At 36.8% G+C, this 24482-nt stretch overlaps 1 long non-coding RNA gene and 1 other non-coding gene across 2 annotated transcripts; one reads left to right on the forward strand and one right to left on the reverse strand.

The window, feature by feature from the left end:
• Positions 1-620: 620 nt before the first annotated feature.
• Positions 621-6600, reverse strand: LOC126819764 (uncharacterized). The gene is made up of 5 exons (XR_007679752.2): positions 6495-6600; positions 4694-4786; positions 3092-3226; positions 2610-2815; positions 621-2062 (listed from the first exon to the last, which is right to left on the reverse strand). It is a non-coding gene; the product is annotated as an uncharacterized LOC126819764 (long non-coding RNA).
• Positions 6601-8818: 2218 nt separating this feature from the next.
• On the forward strand, positions 8819-21231 carry LOC126819761 (uncharacterized). The gene is made up of 3 exons (XR_008787834.1): positions 8819-8990; positions 13952-14698; positions 19681-21231. It is a non-coding gene; the product is annotated as an uncharacterized LOC126819761 (transcript).
• The last annotated feature ends 3251 nt before the right edge of the window (positions 21232-24482 follow it).

Here is a 24482-nt window from a genome sequence, read left to right on the forward strand (position 1 = left end):
ATCCTCTGTTACGTTCAAATCGGGGATCGAAACCACGTCACTGGACTCACTGGCACGACCACCCATCACACCCGCCCCTTTTAATGTAGAGGGCTGTCTATAGAATTAAATATGTATGATATAAATCAATGAACCTTATAAACAGCTCACAGTAACAGTAAACCTAATAAGAATTTTATTTAATATCCATAATGTAAATTGAAAATTATATCTAACAAAATTAATCTAATTTGATCCACAGAGAAATTTTAATTTCATATTCATTAGTTGGATAAAATTGAGATTCCAGAAATGTGAGTTAAAAGTTGTTTATTGATAGTCAAATTTTTACAATATCACAATTAATACCTTAGAAACAATGCAAAACAAATTCCAACAAGTTTTGTTATGTTATCTTTTAAGGTTTTGTTACATATTGGAAATAAAACCCACAGAAACATAAAACCAATGAGAAATACATTTATATGTCATGGTTTCACAATTACAATTAGGTTTTTGAGTAGCCACTTTACGTGAAGCCTATTCTTAAATTTTAAATAAAAGGTTAAAAGATAATGTACAGTAACAATTTGAATATAACCAATCTGGTTAAAAGGTTAAAAGATAATGTACAGTAACAATTTGAATATAACCAATCTGGTTAAAACACAGATCCTATTTCGTTTCGTTTTTATAATTCAAAATTTTGTTTTACTTGGCTTTACTACACTTGGATCTGGAAGAGTTGTTATTTAACTCGTGTTCTGAATGGTGTCAGGGATAAGCCAATAAAACGGTCTGTTACGGCGAGCTTTAGGCGTGTTTTTCACGGAACTGTGGGTAATCATCTAGTAACATCAATGCTGATTGGTTAATCAAATGTCTGACGTCATAGGGTCATAAGTCGGTCTTTTGATCCCTGACGTGACCTATCGCTATAACTTGTCAGATCTTCATGTAGTGTAGGCCATCGAAAGTATAAAAAACGAAACGAAATATAGATCTGTATTTTAATCAGATTGGAATATAACCGAGTGTAGAATATTTAGAATTAAAGCCAAAGATTTGAAAATCATTTCATCCAAATCATATTTCAGATTCTCCTAATATCAAGAGGTGACTGATGCACTTGAATGTCCAACCAACCATCCAGACAGCAAGTCTGTACATGGCGGAAATGTCATTTGTTGTCCTCGGGCCGAATGAAATAGACGATCATAACAGCTCAGTCCACTTAAAGTGTAAAATCTTAAATGCACTTGGTCCCAACATTTTAGTGCCCTAAAGTTTTATGAGAAACCAACTTTTTTGAATATTATGAAGTCTAACTTGTCTGAATGGGTGTTAGTTAATCCATACCAATAATGATTTGCCTCCATTGGATATACGCCATGTGATGAATTACAAACTACAAATTAATAATTTAATTTAAAATTTCATTTTAAAAACTTTTATGACCTCTAGTCAAATGAAATTCGCTTTAACGTCCTACTTTTCTGTACGGTCCTGGCTAATGAAGTGTGCTACGAGGGAAATTTTGCTCGAGCATCGGCGCTATGGCCTACTCTTATTTCGTAATTCATCAGTCATTACACTTTTACGTGCACGTCAACGTGTATGTGGGACCTTGGTGATTCGTCCCATCCAAGCGACTAGAAACTCTTGCACCACTGAAAAGGGGATACAACGCTGGAAAATCCCGGGGATTTAAATCAGCCAACTCCGGGATCGAACCCCGGACCCCTTGTTAGTGAGACAGTGCCTTACTCTCTGAGCCACCGCGGCTCCTCCCTCCAGCCTAGGTCTTGATGTAATACTGACATACACCAATATGATAATATAGGACGATATCAAATTATTGTCTTTAGGTTGGACACTACATAATTACAAACAGCACGTCAAATAAACACAACATTCACTGGCATTGAAGATGCAGATGATAATTCATCAGGTTTGTTTTGCAGGTTGACTGCTGGTGGTAGATGTGGTAGCGGCTGGTAGCAATGCTGATCCTACTGGTAATAAAAACGGCATCAGTGACGGGGACCCTTGGATGCCGAAACTGACTGCACTATACATAGATCTGAAGATTGAAAAGTTAAATCATTTAGTCATGGGTGTCACCATCTGAATGATTGAATTTGCAACCCAGACAAATAATAAGTCCCATGCATTCTAAAGACCATCATGATAATGTGTGTTTTTTAGGAATATGGAAACACCCTAATTGGTCGGTGACATGAGAACGTTTAGTAATTTACACAATAAACTATTCAAAATGTGAAATTTCAGAACAGTACCATCTTTCCGGCATTGAAGATACCATTTGCTTATTTATCAAGAATCATCAAAAATCTCTTTTCATAATATAAAGACTAATGCGCTGGAATCATCATAGTGAGTATACACATACTCTAAAGTAGCCATGTTTACATTTTCTAGCCGTATTTTAATCAATCTGTGAAGTCACATATATCAATAAGAAACCGGAGATGGAGAACGTGCAGGTAGAGCTCCGGGTATTCTCTTTTATTCGGGAAGTATTGCACGCATGGTATTTTTTGTAGTACACCAGTTTGGCCAACTGGTGTTTGATTATTTACATATAAAATTTTTATAAAATGACCTACTCATTCTTATGTCTGGCATATAAATCCAATAACGTCCTAGAATAAAGACTTGCTTCTGGGTTGGCTGCCGCAGTAGATGACAGGACAGCATCCGTTGATTGGGTGCCATGATATACAGAGCTAACTCGGCCTCTTGGCCAAGGGAAATTTCCATACTTTTTTCTAAATTCTCGACGCCATCTTGCTCTTCGATTTTGAAACCAGACCTGGAATAAAGATGGAATACGAATTAATTATGATATGGCGGATAGCTGGACGTTGACAGACGTACTAGCATATGTAAGTTAAAGCAGTTGAAAAGCATGTAATGCAAAGTATGTCTCATAGGACCGTTATAATTACGGCTCTCAACTATCTAATAATTTGAAATATAGAATTCCAGTCTGATTTTTTCTGTTCGTACTCATGAAGACTTCTGGAACCCACCTAACGTGTGCGACTTCCGTTACGCCAGACAATTTACCGTAGAAACTTTACAGTACCTGAATTCTAGCTTCACAAAGTGATATTTTCTGAGAAATCTTTTCGCGAAGAAATATATCCGGATATTGGGTTTGCGTGAAAAGTTCTTCTAAGACTGAGACTTGTACTGGGGAAAATGTCGTCCGTTGTCTCTTCTGAAAATAGAAAACAAGTTTACAGTGTTCTTACGAATTTTCAAATCAACTAAAATAGTTTAATTCATGTCAGTTATTTTACCGATCAGTTATAGAAATAACCAATCAATATTTCTCTTACCAACTTTGAATGTCCAGCAGATTTGGATGTTCAACCGCCATTGAAACAAGTCATTCTTATAGTAATGTGTTTTGTTTACATTTACATGAAGAGGGACATGTGCTATTTAAAGAAGCTAAGTCTCTGACTCAATATCATCCAAAGTCTTCGACATTGAAAACACGAATTATTTGTCAATTTAAATCAACATTGATGTTGTAATCTTACCGGGTAAAGATGGGCTTCTGATATCCAATATTTAAGACAAAATAAACATTTTACTATTGGTACACGAATCGTGTACCATAATGCGTTGTAGCGCTATTTGTAACAAAGTACTCGAAGTACGAGGCTAGACATATGCCACAAGTCATGACAAACGATGACCCCATGTTCTTATCTGCAGAGCATGCGCAATAAATATTATCGGTGTTGTCTGGAATAACCATACACTAGTCTAAAGATTGCCATTCGATTGAGAGTTCTGGCGTATTTCGCCGAAAGTAACTGATATTACAGTATTATATGCGCGCGAGTCTTTTGTGTCAATTTCTACGTCCCAAATATTAGTGATTTAACTCCTTTAATGACATTTAATTATATTCTAAATAACAGTCTAGTTTACACGAATCTCACTTCAATCATCTTAATATTGATGCGAAGATTGTCTTGGTTAACTAATGAAACAAGATACATGGTTGTAGGAAATGAATATAAGCCCAACAGAAGAATTGTAAAGTTGGTTGTTACGTTTTTTGTTGGGTTTTTTTATTTTTTGTTTTTTTTTTTGTTCGTTTTTTTTTCGCCCAGGGGCAATTTTTACGCCAACAAATGACGAAGAACTCTGAATTTCCAAAGTCCACTCTTTGTGACTTGCAGAGCAATTCCAGTTGTAAAATTAAATCTGAGAGCAGACGTGATAACTCTGCGTAGAATTGAAGCGCAACTCTGAATATCGATAGGATTTCTCAGTGTGGCTATAGTTGAACATTCCGAGCAAGTTCTATAACATTCTTTGGGTTGTTCCGCGTTTACAAGGCTTTGGTTACCCAAGAAAAATTGCGATAATAGAGTTTTTATTGAAATCTCACCAAGTTTGCGACAAAAATCTGAATAACCCCCATCCGAACGGCGTTTACAAGGTTTCGGTGATAGAAAAAGTAACTCGACGAAAAGTCCTTAAGATTCCTAGCAATTCCAGTAATTTGGAAAACATAATCTAAAAGACCTTTAGAGTTTTTAAAATATTTCGTTGACAGGGGCAGTCACTCTGTGAACATTTTTTTTTAAATCCAAACGATCCCAGTAAGTTTGAAAACAAAATCTGCAAAACGTGTATTAAAGGAAGCTGTACAGATATGATTTACCTTATCCGGAAAGCTGTAACAGCAAGCAGCTGATCTACAAATGTTACTCTGCATTACGTGCACATTGTTGAGCTGCAGTCCTTCATAAGCCATCTGTAAAAAACAAAGATTTTGACGATTGCGCTATTCAATTATTAAACCAGCTAATGTTTATGAATTGTGCAGTATACTGCCTATCAAATGAATAGTCGATGTAACATCTTCAGATTTTGGTTTTGGGATATTCCTTCGTGTACCTAACAAACTTTTGTTGTGCATTTAGTTTTAAACAGAACGCATTCCTTCATTCCTCTTACTTTAAAATTCACACCTAATGGGGATGGTCCCGCCGTTTCTTTATTGTAACAAAAACAGATAATGATGGCAGTTACTTGGATCAACTGAAAAAACTCCTCTAGGTGCCTCCATTGAAGAGCGATCATTAATTACATAATTACATAGTGGCAACATCAATATTACCAATTCTGTTAGTGTGGCACCCTAAGCTGAACGAAAATATCGCTGTTTTAAGTAAATCGATAAAATAGGTCTTTTTTTGTGTTTCGAAATTAAATGTTTATCCTTTTCTTCCTTTTCCGACTGACAGTTGCTAGTGTGTGTTGGTGTGGGGGCGTCTAAATACTTTTAAAGCTCATTTTGGTTTCTGTGATCGCTATGCTATTGTTCGAATACATAAGTAGGTAGAATTTCTACTTTAAAGGACAATGTTGACGACAAAATGTGATAGACCTGGTTAAACACATTCCAAATATACTTTGAACCCAATATCTTAGCTATGTAATCTGTGTGTTAAAATTATATTTGGAATCACATATTTAATATTGACTGACACCAACTTTGTTTGCATCTTAACTATTTAAGAGGACAGTGGACACTTTTTCCAGTTATACATTACAGATAAAGTGAACTTAATGGGGTATTATCACTTTCAACAATGAATTATACATGTAAACGTAATTAGTTTTTTTTAACAATATTATATGCAGATACATGTAATTCTAAAATTGCCTCCAAAATACCTCTACTAACTTGATTTAAATTGGATTATCTGCACAATTGTTCAGCTAAACTCACTGACGTGTGGATCTGAGGGTAAGGCGCTGGTTCGCTAAATTGAACTTCCCGGGTTCGATCCCGGTGTCGGCCGAGACATTTCCTCGGCATTTTCCGGCGTGACTTCAACTTGTCAGTGGCGCCGGGCAAAAGTATGGCAAGGAACGGCGTCTAGCCATTGAGTTGAAAAGTACCGTGTACACATCTACGTGCACATACAAATCTCCTTATAATACACTACATTAGCCCGGTTGGGGCAGAACAATAGGACATTAAATCCCATTACATTTCATTTTTCAAATTTGGCACTTCAATCTATAATGTAAATCTATTAAATCGAAAATTATAATCATTATTATTATTAAGAGAAAACTCCCACCCCCAAAAGTAAATGTTTTAAATAAAGTGAGGAATTATGCCAGCATATCCTTTACATAAGTATAACACGATCCCGAATGTCAATGCTACCTGCCACGGGTAAATTTCAACAGGTATATTTCCGCCGTTCTCCGTGAGTAGTCGTAACTTTCCGCCAATAAACAACCGTGACGCCATTTTAGTCCTTCTGCTCATATTCTAGTCTGTATTTCTATAAGCAGAAGGACTGAAATAAACAACAGTAAACACACACACATTTAGAATTAACCTGTTAGGGTTTCTATGAAACATAGTTTATACACACATACCCTACCAATTCTCTCCCCACTCCGACACACTTCCCAAAACAAGAGAAAGAAAGAGCCCCTACCTTTGTCAAAGTCTGTTTCTTAGTGAGCATTGTTAAATTTGTTACAAGATATATATCATTAAACTTGATCTCCTCTTCCCTTCTGAAATAGAAATATATAAACTCACTACACTGTTGCCTTTACAGATCATATACTGGTGTATATTGTCTGATATTTTTTACGTATTAAGTTAATAACTATGATTAGATGTCAAAACGTATATCAGTTGTCAAATTATCTTTCCTTTATTAACAAAGTTTCATTAATTTTCATTCAGTTTATTTTTTCATCTGACAACAGATCCGGTAATCAAATCAGAATTAATTAATCTAGCTTTCATATAATTTGTATCGGTGTCTGTTGAATTAATGGTGTCTTGTATATTTGAACATGTACTGAACGGCGGCTATTCCCCTCTGAAATAATCTGCACAGTTGCTTTTGTGGATTTATTGTCTATGATATGAACTTAACGGTCAATATCGGCTAATAAGATATGTAAATAAATCAACAAAGGAAATTATACTTCGTGTTTCTTAAAGACCATTCTGGTCTAACCGCCGCCCGTGTTCTTTTCTTATGTTCTAGCCTTGTCTTCTTGTAGGGTTAGAACTCTTTCATAAGGCCAACTTCAAGTTTGTTCACGTGATGTAAACAGGGATAGCGCTAATCCCAACCCTAACTCTAACCCTGGACCTAGCCCTAACGCTTACCCCAACCATAATCACGTGCCCAAACCTTATTTACATCTCATCGACCTTGACGAAAATTGGCATTTAGAAATAGATCTAGCCCTTCTTGTAAACAGGGTGTTTGTCTCCGGAAGAAACAGTCAATGACCGGAATCGACAGTTTATGGCCGAAACTTAACGAAGCTTGCTAGATACCACTGGTTTGAATAATAATGTAGATTAAAGGACACACACCAACTTTTGATCTTCGAAGGAATTATTAGTGAGCAGAAATTCGCCCATCTATCTGTTATCACCCGTCACTTCAGTCAGTTATAGAGGGATGACTCGTGTTTTCTTTGGCGTTCGTCACTTCCGATTCAGGAAACCTGTTTTACTCAGCTATCGTAGCAATGATATCTGTGTTAAAATTATATTTGGAATGTGTTTAACCAGCTCTATCACATATGTGATAATGACTGCCACCAATATTGTCCCGTAAGGGGATGGCATGTCAGAATTAAAGTCAAATACAGGGTTAAAGACCGCACATTAAAACAACAGTTCTCCTGCCAAAAAATCGCACATAAAAACAATAGTTCTCCCCCCCCCCCCCCCCAAAAAAATATATATATTGATTTGAAAAAAATCACAGCTAAATTCTGTATTAGCCTGCCTTCCGTCAGTAGCTAGGCAACACGCCTTTGTGAAATGAAATGAAATGGGAAATGCTACTGTTCTCCCCCGACTGGGTTTTTGAAGATAAGCATACGCCATGCAGTGTGCTAAGAGGGACATTTTGCCTGGGCAGCGGCGCTATGGTCTACCCTTTTTTCAAATTCCAACTGTCAAGGGTTCTTTTACTTCACGGGACCTTCACCACTGGCAAGGGGAAATCACACCATAAATATATTTACACATGCACATTGAGGATGATGGTTCCCAACCCCATTCAAAAACTTGAATAAAGTGTCATTTATAAAACAAACTTTTAGAAAAGTTTTAAAGGAACAATAAAATGGAAAAGATTAAGTCGGGTGACGTAGATAGTTAGACGATGACAGCCCCCCGCCCCTCCCCCCAAACCCCTCATAAAAGAATTAAGTAAATGAATTTGGCTGCTTCTTGTGGGAGTGGAATCGAAGTAAGGGGTTTTAGGTGAATATCAAAGAGACGAGAATTGAGAATTAACACTAAAGTCAGTGGGGAAATCACTGCTGGACCTTGGGATTGTACGACATTCATTTTCGAGTTATCTCCCTTCAATTATTTAGATATCGTCTGCCCCACCCAGTTTAGATCACCACTCGTGGTTACCAATAAACATAATATCATTATTTTTCAATTATGGCATTTCTCTCATTCAATAAGAATCACGACTCTAAAAAAGTATTTTAGCACGACGCGTTAATTTATCGTGTTTACAATTCTTAATGTTATATCGATATTATTATTTTATCATCGATAATGAATTGAAATCAAATATTAACTTCAGCCATTAGAACGTAAATGATTCCAAGGCTTATACAATGATTTATTGTGGTACGTAATATTCAGTTTGCTTTGCGTGATTATTAATTATTTAGCGTTAAGGTCTATCCATGGTCAAGTAGGTCTTTTCTGTAATGGATTGGTTTTTAATAGGAATATAACATAGGACTTCCATCAAAACTAAGCAGAAATCAATGAGTTTATAACGACCAATAGTTAGAATGATAAACATGTAGATCCTTATCATCAGTTAATTGATGGGATTTTTTAATACAAAACAGGTCTAAAAGAAACCGGAGCTGCCTAAAGCGTCATTGGTATATTGTAAGCGTGTTTCAAAGATACCTGTGAAATGGTAAGCAATATTTTATTCGTGTTTAATTATCCTTTAATGGAATATCTTCTGTCACATTGTCATCAGTATAGTTTAATGGTTGATGATATATTACATTAGTAATGACTTGATGAGCGTTCTGGCCTTGAGTTTACAAAGCATTCTCAGGCTGAAGTTAAGAATTTACTCAAGTTTCAATTACTGTTTATGAGTTATATCTTTGATCGAGATACACAAAATTTTGTACATAGTTTCTTATTGATGTATGCATTAAAACAACAGAAGCTTTATAAACGGTTATATTTTAGTTGAAATAAGGCGTACAATTTTTAGTAAATTCTTAACTTAAGTCCGAGACTGCTTTGCGAACTCGGGGCCTGATCTTAAAACGGGTGTTTATTTAACTTCCATCCTCCAAAAGTAGCGTTTTGTTGATATGATGTATCGAACAGAGAATATAGAAATGAGGATATGGGGTTTAACGTCCTATTGTTCTGCTCTGCGCCATAGAATGTGCTATGAGTGGAATTTTGCCCAGACAGCTGCACTACGTCAAGGGATCTTTTACGTGAACACCAATGTGTACACAACGACTATACATTGTCCCTTGTCAGACCCCCCTGTCATGCACAACCAACAAGGAGAAACCACACCGGAAAATTTCAGATGAACTTTGTCGACCAGCGCCGTGACCTCCAGGTTAGCGAGCCAACGCCTTACTCACTGCGCCAACGTGGCTCCCGGAGAATATAAAAGTATGCCATTAAATAAAGTGACAGTCATATTCAATGAAACATTATTGCACAAGACAGACCGTGCGTATCTCCTATAGTCTACAAATCACAAACAAATATTATTTCCCTATTTTGTTGACGTGTTCTCTGGTTGAAGGGGCATTGGGTGGTCTAGTGGTTTAACGCGTGCGCGCGAAATCATAATGTCTGTCATTGAGTCAAGAGATGTGGTTTCGATTTCCTGCTTGTACGTGACAAGAAGTAAGGAACGCCTGTCCAACCTCGTGGGTTTTCTCCGGGTCGGGTTCTGCGGTTACCTTCCACTGCCAAAGACCGCTATGCGCTAGCAAATTATTACAATAAGATTGAACTATATGTTAGTCCCAGAATAACCCCTCTCTTTCTCCCTCCCTCTCTCTCTCTTGCGTTGGAATTTTTCTTATTCCTTTCTTGGTCTGACGGGGTGAGGTTAGGGGTGACCACAATATGCTTTACCCTAGCTCCATCGTTGAACGATTTATCTTTTGGCTGACATCGAAATCTGTCATTCCCAAACCGAATAATTTTGATCAATAATACATTTATTAAAACAATAATACATTGTTTGAGGTAACCGGAACTAATTCTAGAGAATTCTAGAGCTTGCGGTTTCAATTCCGTCTCATCCCATTCATCAATCTTGCTAGTGGAAACGCTTCGAGTTGGAGAGTGGCGGAGCTAAAATTTTCCAGAAGGGGGGCGGGGCAGTGGGCCTCTCATAGAAAATGTCACAAATCTTGGCGAAATACACGATTTTGTGTATGTCCTGGATAAGAAACCAGTCAGCAGAAATAATCGCATTTTAACATCGATCAGAATTTAGTAAACTTGGTACACAGAGCTTGCACATGGATATGGGTTTGTGGCTGCATAAGAAGCCGTATTGTGCGCTTTATTTCTATAGATCTATATTGCCAATCTACTCAATTTAACTTACACAGATCTATATATTATTGACATAATTTATTGTATATCTTTACTAAAGGCTTCCTAAAGATCAACGGGTTTTAGACCAACGCATTCTATGCTTATTATTTACCTATTGAAAAACAAGACATGTATGTCAAACGTTATTATTTAAAAATATGAATTCTAATATTGATATGTATATAGATAGTATTCGGTTAATCTGTCGCTAATCCCCAAGGAAAGTGACATATAATGCAAAGCTTTGTTTACTCCAAATCGAATTCAAATGTTAGAAAGTGCAATATTTATATAACAAAAGGTTGTTGCTACACGACTCGCTATTCTATTACATTATAATATACAGACTCATTTTAAAGTATTTATTAGTTTCTAATACCTGCAGGTAGTGGTTAAGATTTAGCTATTGTCACGAATAATTGATGTTATATCCATTTATCTCCAAGAAAAACATTTTTTGGTAAGTCATATATTTGACCAATTAAGTATTATTTAACATCAAGTCGTGGGACAGGATTATAATCTAACAACCAAAATATTTATGTCTTAGATTCGCCAGAGCATTCATTAACAAGAATATCAAAAGACAACATTTCTTTTATTTAAACATCATTATGCAAGAACTAACCCTGCCTATTGCAGGTCTTTCTTAAGGCCTAGAATGCTATCTAAATTATTAATTAGACATTAAATAACTTATCCAGACCATAATCAACTCTCGGTGTTATCGTTAGCCTGCGATATTAACTGGATTTGAATACATTTTCTGATGGATGATTTAACGTCAAAATGGATAATCGAAACTTTGTCTTTATCGTACAGACTTCAGTAATGATGATCGGGGCTAGGCGTAAAGTTCTATCGCTAATATCTCGGTTCAGAGTGGAGCAATTTGACTGAAATTTTCAGCATATTATTATTTTCTTTACGTTATCTATTTTTTAACTATTATAACGATAACTGTCAGCTCTAATCCCTCATAATGCCCCCTAAGCATTAAATAGTTTACGAATGTGCAAAACACATTTCTTTCCATTGCGGGGTTATCGAGACTTACATATCTAAGTGTTAAATAATACAATTGGAGTAGCGGCAAACTACTGCCATGTTTCTAAGGAAAGATGCCGGATAATGGCATGATATTAAATCTTTAAATTTTGAACATATTGCCTTCACAGAACGAGCCTTTATTGTAAGATTTCTTAATTAAATGACTCCAAAAGAAATGAACGAATTTTAAATATACTCGTATATTATTGCCTCGACAAACCATTGCACAATACTAAAACATTTGACAAGACTCATAACACTTTACAAACGTCTTGTGCTTACTAAAAATAGTTCAGAATCAATACAAAGTTATATTCCTTTCTTCTTGGCTTTCGCGTAAAAGAATCGTTGACAAGTGTAGGCCGTAGTGCCACTGTTCATGCAAAAATTCCCTAATAATACACTGTATGGCGTATGCCCGTCTTTACTAGCCCAGTTGGTGCAGAACAGTAGGACGTTAACCCCCATTTTATTTAATTTATATCGTATTTACAGTACACGTCAATCAACTAATCAACCTTTTGATCTAATCATATATCCAGATCGCATAACAATGGAGATTATCTGATCGTCTATATTGCAATAAGTATTTATAATATTAATGCATTCTAGTCCCCTTTGTTTGTGATGATAATACCATTCTTATAATATAATACCAATGATAGATATACAAATCCTTCACAAGGGCAAGGTGTACAAAGATTATCATAATCGTCTATACTGAAGGAGCTCTAGATAACGATTAACCTGAGAGAATATAATTAAAATGGTTATATGGTGTGGTGCAGCTAGAGTTAGTACCGTTTGTGTTTTCCCCTACCACCGCAACCACACACACCTACACACAAAAAAAACAACAGAACACCTATCACAAAACATACTTAAACTTATATATATGAATTGTTTGACCGGCATTTAGTAACTGAATGAGAATAACACATGACACAATTATAGGGAATACAAGTTATACTTGAAAGATTTATTTCTGACGACGTTTCGACGAGGGTTTCTCTCGTCTATATCAAGCACAAAGACGAGGGAATCCTCGTCGAAACGTCACCAGAAATAAATCTTACAAGTATAATTTGTATTCCATATAATTGTATCATGTGTTATTATATATATATGAGGCAAAAATTAAATTGTGTTATGTGTATTGCATCATGTTAGTATCCCAATAGAACAACAAGCGTTATTTGCAATGTAGCAGCCGCGAAGTATCCCACCTCTCCTACCAACCCCGAATCCCCAAACCCAAGCTTTAGGATTTATATAGAATCAAAATCTGAAATATAATTGTACTGTCCGACAAAGTAAGCGTCCCAAATGGCATTGTAGCAAATGAAAATATTAATTGGAGAATTGAAAAATAGAGGGTATTTTGGCAGAAAAAAACAAGTTACGTATGAGTTTTCGGGAGTAAAATATTAGATACACGTCATCTGTACCAAAATTAAAATGAGATAAATCATATAAACTACTGTATCTCGGCAAATTTTTGTAGGTGTTGAATAATATCGCTGAATTCGCCTATTTTAACTCCATTTTCCACAAATTAACTGCATTGAAAAAGATACCAGTGCACATGCAGATAAATGAAATGAAATAAGGTTTAACGTCCTACGGCAAACGTATATAAAGAACAAAGGCTGGGTGATATGATATGAATATGACAAGATCTAGTTATAAGTAGAATAATGTTCTATTGATAGCTAGGTATTTCAGGTAGATTTATTACATCGCGTCACAAACACAGGTGATATTACCTGATCAATAGGATTAAGACATACCACCGTAAATACAGGGGGTAGATAATCCGATACACAGCAGACGAATTCATAATAGATCTTAGCAACCAGCCACAAGAATACAGTCATTGTAAGGTGTAATTAATTCAGACCTTATCGGTAATAGACTACCTACGGAATAATTGTTTTCTCGCGAGAAGGGATATCATTCACATATTTATCATAGTCTGTCATTCTGTGCAAACGGGATAGACATTTTAAAAAAAATACAGCGTGTGTTTTGACGATAACATTGTTTACGTATCGTAGGAAAACAGCTCACATTGATGGATAATTATTTTGTGAATTTATCAACACTTCGCGTTGTTATTATTAATTCTTGTTAGAATAATAGAGATTATTTTCAATAGAAAATATGACTTTAACGGTCACTCGAGATTTTCATACAAAGTTTAAAATGCGATGTCAATCTGCTCCTTTACAGAGACGCAGGACTTTGGATGAGTTTCCAATGGATTATTCCAGAAACGAGACCCAGAATTTGGCGCAATACTGGAAACATCAAAAGAATCTGAAAGAACATTCTATACTAAAAGCATGTGCCGAGAGTGAAAACCAACGTCAATACAGTCGAAGAATGTTCGATTATGTAGTGAAGAATGCTAAGTCGGATCCATCAAAAAATCGTAGAATAAGTTGTGATTATTTACCCAAACAGAACTATAGTGGACCGTCTCATATCGGTAGTCCCTTGTACAACAAAACATCTGCTCTGTTGAGCAGTATTAGATTACGTCCAAAATCCCATATTGGTGCCATAGAACATCAGCAATCCTCTTATCCAGATATTGAAAAAAACTTTAAGTCAAAGCAACTGTAATTATAAAGTAGCATTTACCAATAAACCACAATTCGGATCTCCAAGAAATTCTCCCACATGTAGTTCAGTTACGAGTGAATATTTGCTAATTCCCAAGAACCCATCGGACAAAAGTCTAAATGGTAGTGTTTTTGAGTGGTCCGAATTAATCGAATCTGGAAAACAAAATGGAATACTACCACGTGAAGAAATACCTGAGCTGAGAACGGAATCACAGATCAGAAGTTATTCGAGGAGATATGTAGCTCCTTCGATATCATCAGCATCATCATCCAGCTTATCATCCTCAACACAAATGTTGAGTCCCAGATCTGTCAAACAAGAAAACGCCGAACTTCTGGATCAAACAGAGTGAGTTTCCTACTTGTTTTTTTTTTATTTCACCCGTGTTTTAAATAATCAGAATATATTTCGTTTTGATGTTATTCATTTTCAAGGAATGCATCTCCCATTTGTCTTAGAACAATAGAACGTCATTCTACATGGTAATAAGAGAGAGAGAGAGACAGAGAGAGAGAGAGAGGTGGGGGTGTAAACGTCCACTCGACACAAACTAGGTCATTTCGGGACCAATATATTGTTCAATTTTATTTCAATAATTCGCTTGCCCGTAGGGATCTTTAGCGGAGGACCCGGAGAAAACCCACGAGATAGGACAGTCGACCTACTCTTTGTCACGCACACGCGGCGAATTAAAACCACGCCAGTTGACTCAATGACAGACCTTATGATACAGCGCGCACACGCTAACCATTCGGCCATCCAACCCCACGGATGGTAGGGGGAGCTTTCAGCAGTCACCACAAATCATCCCAAACAAGGTCCACAAAATGTATCATCTTTGTTAACGTCTTGGTAAAATGAGACGTAGCTTATGGGAGCGACAATCATTACTTCTTATATTTGAGAGGTAATAGGTAACAGCCGGACAAAATCACACCAAATACAAAACTTTTTGGCCCTGGTGAATTCCCCGAAAAATTGTGATTTAAGTGGTATTTACAGACATAGAACATATGATGTTTATGTAAATCTAGACATGTATTGAAAACAGGGGAAAAATTTTAGCTGCAGAATAGTCGAAATAAATATTCTTAAATACAAGAACTGGATTTTGAAGTTCAATCAAATGCATACTCTCTATTACCCCTTTAACTTTGTCGAGTTATCGGATCAAATGTACGTGATTATTATACATAATTACAGAAGCATAAAAGGTAGATCAAATTGCTTCAAACTATGTCAAGTGTTTTTATTCAAATAAGCTTGTATTAATTGAACTCAGCTACTCGAGCTGAATGTCCAATAATGTAATACATAGTAGGATCATAAATATATTATACGTCTTGCCCGATAAGACGTTTATAATAGTATATTATAAATCCCTTGTATAATGTATAAAACTTTATCAAGCAGTAACGAATCGATCAGGATTTTTCTCTCCCATATTACATATTATAACTTAATCTGATTATTGTTCAGGATTTGAAAGTACATATATTTATTCATTCTGTCCAATATTCAAACCTTCTTAACTGCCTCTCTATTGTAATAGGAAATCTGTCAGAATGCTATGTTGGGCGTAGCATAGCTGCAATTTGTAGCCGTGATCATTCTTATCTGCGCTTTATTTGATACACTATTCGAGAGAGAGAGAGAGAGAGATAGAGAGAGAGAAATGGTAACGTCCACTCCACACATAAACTAGGTCATTTCGGGATTAAAATATGGTTTAATTTTATTTCAATAATTCGCTTGTGCGTAGGTAGGGGTCTTTAGCAGTGGGAGGAGGAAACCGGAGGACCTGGAGAAGAGAGAGAAAGAGAGAAAGAGAGAGAGAGAGAGAGAAATGGGGTAACGTCCACTCCACACATAAACTAGGTCATTTCGGGACTAAAATATGGTTTAATTTTATTTCAATAATTCGCTTGCGCGTAGGTAGGGGTTGGACAGGTTGGACAGGCGACCCTACTCCTTGTCACGTACAACCGGGGATTCGAAACCACGCCAGTTGACTCAATGACAGGCCGTTTGATACAGCACGCACTTGCTAACCATTCGGCCATCCACCCCCCCCTCCCCTCCCCTACACTATTCGAGGCTTGAAGCAATTACAATTAGGTTCAACTGCAAAATTGTTTGCATGGCAATAAGTAATTATGTTACAAATAGTGAAGAGTGAAACACTGAAATCATAATCATATGTTACCGAACAGTTTTTCTTTATTTTCGAGAGAAATGGTTTATTATATGTTAAGCTATGTACATTACATTACAGTACGGGATCAGTGTAATTGGAAATTAAGGGAGTTATAGGTCAGTAACGTTTTTGTAGTCAATGACTATAAAACTTGCTCAAAGGAAGGCCTTAAGACGGTCCACTACTGTGGCTAGAGCAAGGCGGAAGACATCAGTAGTGGAACCATTTCTAGGCGTATCAGAGACTGATCAAGTGACCCATGAGATACTTTCATTTGTTTTGAATACTGATCTTCTTGTTTTTCTTTATCCGAAAGTCGATACGGTAGCTATATTACAAAAACAAAAGTAGGAAAAAATACATCTTTCATCCTTATATCCAGAGTTAGATATCGGTGCTGGCCGAGAACCGTGTCGTGACCCCCTAGTTGAAAATCGAAGTAAAAGTAGACTTTAACCTTGCGGTCGTTATTAACCCGGTTGTTACAGTAAAGTTAAACATTTTATTTCAATGTCGCCTCTTTCCAAGCCACGTATTGTACGTTTTAGTTAAAATATCAATATATCTATCAATGATAGAGTAATTAAATATAATTTGGTTTGCTTGAATAATACTGAGGCTTATTGCCTTTTTATTGCTACGAAGAAATTAATCAATACTTATAGCACGAATTGTTGTGCGAAATGGTTTCTCTATAGACCAATAATCAATTTTATACTCGTATAGCGTTGGGAAAGATGTTGTGAGACAAATAGACAAAAAAGTGTAACGTGTACTGGGCTGATTTCATCAATAGATCAAACAGGTTAATTGTGTACAGTATTGTCGTTCAACCCTTGATCTGAATAATAAAAACATGGCTCCACGCCCTTTACACTTCGTTCCCGTTGCCTTAAATACCTTTAAAAATATATGTCAATAAGTATGGCCTGAAAAGGAACAAGGGTGTCCTCTGATCACATATTAGATATTAAAAGACACTTAACAGTTCGAGTTTATTTGAGCCATACACAAAGTGACAAAGCTTCCGTGCGTTCTACAGATCAAATATAAGATATTAAAACACACAGTAGAGTTCGAGTTTATTTGAGCAACACAAAGCTTCCGTTCGGCCTACATACGTGATGCAGTGCGCTATGAGTGACTTTTTGCCACGCCCACTCTTTCAGTTATTATAGCCAACATTTTAAGACTACCAAGTCTTGGTGGGGGGATGGGTAGCTGAATGGTCTAAGACGGCGCGCGCGGGAGAGAGAGAGGGGGGCGGGGGTAACCCCACTCCACACAAACTAGGTGATTTCGGGACTAACGCATGGTTCAATTTAATTTCAATAATTCGCTTGCACGTAGGTGTCTTTAGCAGTGGGAGGAAACCGGAGGACCCGGAGAAAACCCACGAGGTTGGACATGCGAAGCTACTCCTTGTCAGGTCTAAGACACGTTTTAGATCATAAGGTCAAAAGGCGTAGTTTTGTGCCCAGAGTGTACGTGCCAAGGGGTAGGGTCGCCTTCCAATCTCGTGGGTTTTCTACCACTCCTCCCGTTTCTTTTACTGCTAAAAACCCCCTAAGCGAATTATTGAAATAAAATTGAACTGTATGTTAGTCCCGAAAATTATGTCGTACATTTGCTTTGGGAACCCGGCTCTCTGTCTCAGTATGATAGGAGAAATAAGATATTTAATGGCCGTTGACCTAGTTGAATAGAATACAATTTCTAAAAATTCAAATTTATCCTCAATGAAGTCAGCGAATACGATCTTGGAGTCGGATCACAGATAAGGGTTTTAATATAAATGGAAACCTATAAACTATACAATGGAACCGGTTGAATAGTATACATTCTTTAATTCTTTTATCAAAGTTTAAGTCAACCAATACCATGGTCTTGGTGTTGTATATTAGATAAAGAGTTTCAAGTTAAATGGCGACATATACAATAATCTATATACTTTGCCAAAGATTAAAAAGTCAGTCATAAATCTAACAATTGTATAGTATCTTATATGTAATTTATGAAGTGTTTGATTAAACCTTTGATAAACACAATAAGTGTTGTATATTAGATGATCCCATCTTGACCTTAGATATATAATAATCAGTCAACTAGATAAGTTGTCTAAACTTCATTATAAATTGTATACTCATACAATAAGATTATATTCGGTAGGGTGGCCACCCACTAAACTACAACTGTTGGTGGTATTGGTTTTAAATATCATTTAAGATCTGCTTACTCGGCATCTTCCTGTTTTTGACGCTTTCCGCAAGCTTACATTATCCGTTACTATTGTTGAAATTATTTACCATAATAAGCAGAGTAACCCCCCTTTAACCGTTAATTGCAATAAAACAGTCCGGCCAGAGGCACATATTTTTGGCTGTGTTAAACTAATAGATGATCCTGACCTTCATAAATGATGGCCTAAAAAGATTCACGGGGTCATGCGGGTTAATTTGATACCATATATTGTGAGGGTGAATCATGGCGACGAAGCGTTATGGGCGAACATACATACACACATCTTTGATTGTATTTATATAGATAATATGGCGGCATGAAACTCGTCAAATTCTTGAATAGAAATAATTTAAATTGTTAAAGGTTACATGTGGAAGCTGACATTAAACCTACACTTTAAAACAAAAACTATTGGATTCACGGTGGCTAAATGAGCGTTACGCTAATCGTTTAAAGGGGACAAAACACAATGGTCCAGCCGTGTAGACCTACGCGGCATGTACGTAAAAGAACCCTTGACAGTTGGAATTCGATAAAAGGCGACGGAAAAGCAACTGTTCGGGCAAAATTACCCGCATATAGCACACTTGACGGCCTATGTCTTTCTATATTAGCTCCATTGTGCAGAAAGTTGGATATTAAAACCATTTCATTATATTTTAGAGACGTATTGCGTTAAGGTGATTCCTATTATCCTGTCCAGCTGAGTAATGTGCTCCGAAGCTATATACCTTCAAGCAAGTGAGGAGTGTTCAGAAGAAGGAAAAGTGATACAGCTTCTCAATTTTGGGGGGCTGTTGACAAAGCTTGGAATTTATTTTATTTTTTGTTTCTATATAAAATATTTTATATTACAATATATCATTTATTTTTAATTCTTATATCGTTTCAGCCATGCGATCGAACAAAATAAAGAAACTCCAGAGGAGGTAACGCCTCGCCAAGTTATCAAAACACCCAAGAAACCAGTGGAAGCTTCTTCAACACCGAGACGGAAGAAAGTTCGACCGCGATGTTGGGTCGATGACGTCACAGTTTCAAGCGACCCATCTATACATTCTAACCCACCGGAAGCTGAAAATGAAGAGACTACTGACATCAACCTTGAGAAGCAACCGGATCAGACTGTCGACGTCTGTCGTCCTGCTGAACAGCCTACATTACCAGTTGCCAAATCTAACAGTCCACCCACCGTAGAATTCAAAGATCCACTCGTTACTGAAGTTTCCGAAGAACACCCCATTGCCGAAGAAGCAGTTTTAGAGGATGTGAATGTTATTAATCTTGACGATCTCAAGGAGCAAAAAATTGAACTCCCTAAATTTATATGTCCTAGTTCAGAGACTAAATCCAGACAAACAGCAATTAAAGACTGGTTAGCTAGCACTTGTTTTACCTGTGCAAATCGCCAAATTCCCCTATTCTAACCATAGAAATATTAGGTTTATGAAGACAATCTGCTTATTTATGCTTTTAGAATAACGGATATTAATCTTCATATGGTGTAGATGTGACGAAACACCTCTATGGAGATGAAGTTTATCCTTTAAGGTGTGACCACCCCCTAGATTGTATGATGATGTACTCGTCCTATGAAGTGTGATCACCCCACCCCCTCTAAAGCTTCGTAATTAATATAAGTACTTAATAGACATTCCTATGCCAATTTCGTTGCTGACGTTTCGTGGCTGTAGAATTCGCTAATGAATTTACAATCTTTTATTTATTATCCTTCAAATGGGGGCCTGTTTTATTGATAATACCAGCTCATAACTAAGCAATCAAAAGGATAACAGCCACCAATGTCTTTTTTTTTAAATATTCTGAGAGTGGTTGCAAAGATGTCGAAATTCCTAACAGTTAATAAACGGTATGGAAGAAAGGGTATACACCATCAGATCGTTAGGTCGATCGATTCTATATGACAAATAATCAGACTCTGAATAAAGACGTCTTTAAGTACCTGGGAAGACCTCGAAATTCCTAATAGTTAATAAAACGACGGTCGTTGGTTCGATTGTTTCCGTATGGAAAATAAACCAAGTACATGTATCCAATTAGAATAGGAATAAAGACATTTTTGCGGGAATGATAATGTGCAGTCTATTTTGACTTTTCGATGCAATGGTATGCTATGTTAATTGTTATGTTTATCATTATTGTTAATCAATACACAATAAAAGTCATTCGAAATGTCCTTCCATCAAAAGAACATGCTCTAGCATCCATATATATATATATACTTTCTGTTGACGTGGTCTTCGTTTCTTGAAAAATGTACATTTCTTACAAATCACTGACGTGGCAGATTTATAAGTAACGGTTACCAAGATTTAATAAAAAAAAAATCTTAGACATTTTTTATGACATTTCAATAATTTACTATAATAAAATAACAAAATATTTACAACAATAAATTAAATACGATTATTTAACCGACAAATTTAGTATGTTTTCCTTGTGCAATTAATTTATTTGTTTCTTTGTTTCTAATATCCACACTTAAAAAGGCCAATGTTTTTCCAATTTTTAATGTGGTAGCATCAATGATCAGGGTTTCATTTAGGAGAGCTGGTTTCATATATCTGAAATAAATGAAGTCAATATAGTTAGCTTATACGATATACGTATTTCGCTTGTGCGCTGAGCTCTTTAGCCACGGGGTTATCTTTGGCGGGGGTGGGGGGCATAGAAATCGTCTAGTCGTTCGGTTGAGACAAAATAAAGGTGCACCGTGTATAACATTGGCAGCACGAAGAGCTCTGACTAAATAGGAGCAGTCATTGTACATGCAGTGGCGACATCAAATAATGAAGTCTTTATGGTGGTTTGCTAAGGTAGAAATGTCAAAATTCCAAATTAAATTAACAATATTATATCTTCTGTTTCGTCTGAAAATTTCTTGATTTAGAAACTACATGAACTGAAGCTAGAAGTTACCAAATAAATAATTTTGAATAGTAACGGCGTGGGCCAAGAAGGTCCTCTAGAATTGTTTTAAGTCGCCTTCCCATTTGCCAGGGAGGTTGACAAAGAAAGTGCAGACTTATCGATCGAATTAAATAACAACAAAAAACTGAGTTTCACGGACAACTAAAAGGCGTGTAACCGTTGCACATTGCTTGTTCAGAGAACTTCGCAGTTTGCAATCCCGCGGATGAATATTAACACTTCAGTTCATAGGCTTTTCATCAACTCCTGTCCTTTATTGGGTCTGAGGTCTGGACTGTATCGATATATACTACAAGTGGTAATAAAAGCGTATGGATCAAAAATTGGAAGGGAATAACTTATTTTCCTTTCAAGAGAAAAAAACCAACATAAAATCCTACTTTAATGTCTATACAATAAAGAGAGAGAGAGAAATGGAGTTTAACTAGGTCATTTCGGGACTAACATTTCAATAATTCGCTTGGGCGTAGGGGTCTTTAGCGGTGGGAGGAAACCGGGAGACCCGGAGAAAACCCACGAGGTTGGACAGGCGACCCTACTCCTTGTCACGTACAACTGGGGAATAAAAACTACGCCAGTTGACTCAATGAAAGACCTTATGATACAATGCGCACGCGCTAACCATTCAGCCACTCCCACCACCCGTCTATGCAAGAAGAGGGGAGAAATACAGTTGCAGAGGCATGTTTAACTGCCCAACTTTCACCTAAGCAAGAAAAAAATTAAACAATATACGATGTATGTTGTTTATGTTATAGAAATGCTTATTGCATACTTTAACTGGGGAATCATATATTGCGAAATGAAATCTAATGAGGTTACCATATGAAGGAATTTGTGTATGGTCACTGGCGTTTCTAACTGTCAAGGGTTAATTTACGTACATGCCAATTTGTACCTAGGACCCCCGGTGGGTAGTTCCATTTCAACAAGCAGACGCTTTCCTTGCCAGACCCCCGACACCCACTCCCCATGTATCACTACAGACGAGAGGTATCAACGCTGAAAATTACCTGGGGATTTTCTCGGCCAAAACAGGGGTCTCACCCGGGACTCCATGGTTATGTAGCTAGCGCCTTATTACATTCTGCCAGGTATCCACGCTAAAAATTCCCTGGGGATTTTCTCGGCCAAAACAGGGATGGTTATTTAGCTAGCGCCACCAAAAACTCCATCATCATTTGTACAACAACCCGTCTTCATCAGCCCAGTTAATGCAAAAAAGTAGAACGTTAAACCCCATTTCATTTGTACTGCAAATGTAGTACAGGGAGTTAACTTACAATGTGTAACAATGCTGGAATAAAGGGGCCATTTCTAAACGTTTAACAGTGGCATCGAAAGGGTTAAAATTAGATTATGCAAAATAGCAGAAACTTACGAAACACTTAAATCAACACTGATACCGGGCCTGCTTTCCCCTGCGGTCATAACCGCCCATGTAGATACGGCATCAACTAACGTGGCGGCCATTCCACCATGCATGGAACCAATACCATTTAAAACATGTTCTTTTACAGCTAATTCACAAATACATCTACCATTTCCGCCATCCACAACCTTAATCTGTAATGTATATTAGAAATTACTCCAGTAAAATAGTGATCGCCATTTCGACCCTACGAAACCTGTTGTTGTTCGATATTGACCGAAACAGTATGAAATTAAAAAAACTTAATATTTCATTTCGGAACTGAATATTGTCGTTTTCTTTTTGTTCTGATTTTTCTTTATGAAAAGTCTACAAAGAGAGGGGAGCCACATAATACGCCATATTTACAATATTCGGAGAATAACACTTATTGACAACCTCTATCTGAATCGTCATATTCGATTTCGACACACTATAGCAGACCAGTAAATGCATATGGCTATATACCCGATCTGATTAAAACACAGATCCTTTTTCGTTTCGTTTTTATAGTTCAAAATTTCGATTTTACTTGTCTTTATTACACTTGGATCTGGAAGCCTTGTTATTTAACTCGTGTTCTGCTTGAAATGAGGGGTCAGCCAATCAAATGGTCTGTCGAATCGAGTGTTTGACCTTTTTTGCGCGGAACTGTGGGTAGACATTAGCGGCAATAGAAATCAAAACAAAACAAAAGTAGATAAAAAATACATCGCGGTCGCTAATTGGTTAATTGAATGACTGACGTAATCGGGTCAAATGTCGCTTTCTTGGTACCTGACGTCATACAACGTGAACTCCCACTATAACTTGTTTGATCTACATGTAGTGTAGGCCATCGAAAGTATAAAAAACGAAACGAAATATAGATCTATATTTTAATTAGATTGGCTATATACCCCATCTAAATAAAAATAATCGTATAGTAAACAACTAAAACTACGCCAAGCAGCAGTTTTATGCAGAGACGCGACTGGAACATCCATAGAGACTCTTTCTTATCACTAGCCGCACAATCCCAGCAAGTTTGGAAGATTGGTTGTCAGGCAACAAAACATACGCCCACAACAGCTAAATCGTCGGGGCGGTCGACAAGGGTTGCCGCTTATTCGTTCTTTTGGGGGTAAATGGGGCCATTTACAAGACAATTTCATACAGACCGGATTGTTATTTTCGTGGTTCTACAAACTGAAAAAAAGGACCGTAACTCTGGAAGGAATTTACAGGCGCTTTCGTTTTACTAATTCAAATAATGCATATAAATTTCATACAGATCGGATAATAACTTTTATCATTCGAACGTTCACAATATTCAACAAAGTAAAACAACG

This window comes from Patella vulgata, chromosome 4 (genome assembly GCF_932274485.2).
Source record: "Patella vulgata chromosome 4, xgPatVulg1.2, whole genome shotgun sequence".
In the NCBI taxonomy this organism is placed as follows: Eukaryota; Metazoa; Mollusca; class Gastropoda; family Patellidae; genus Patella; species Patella vulgata.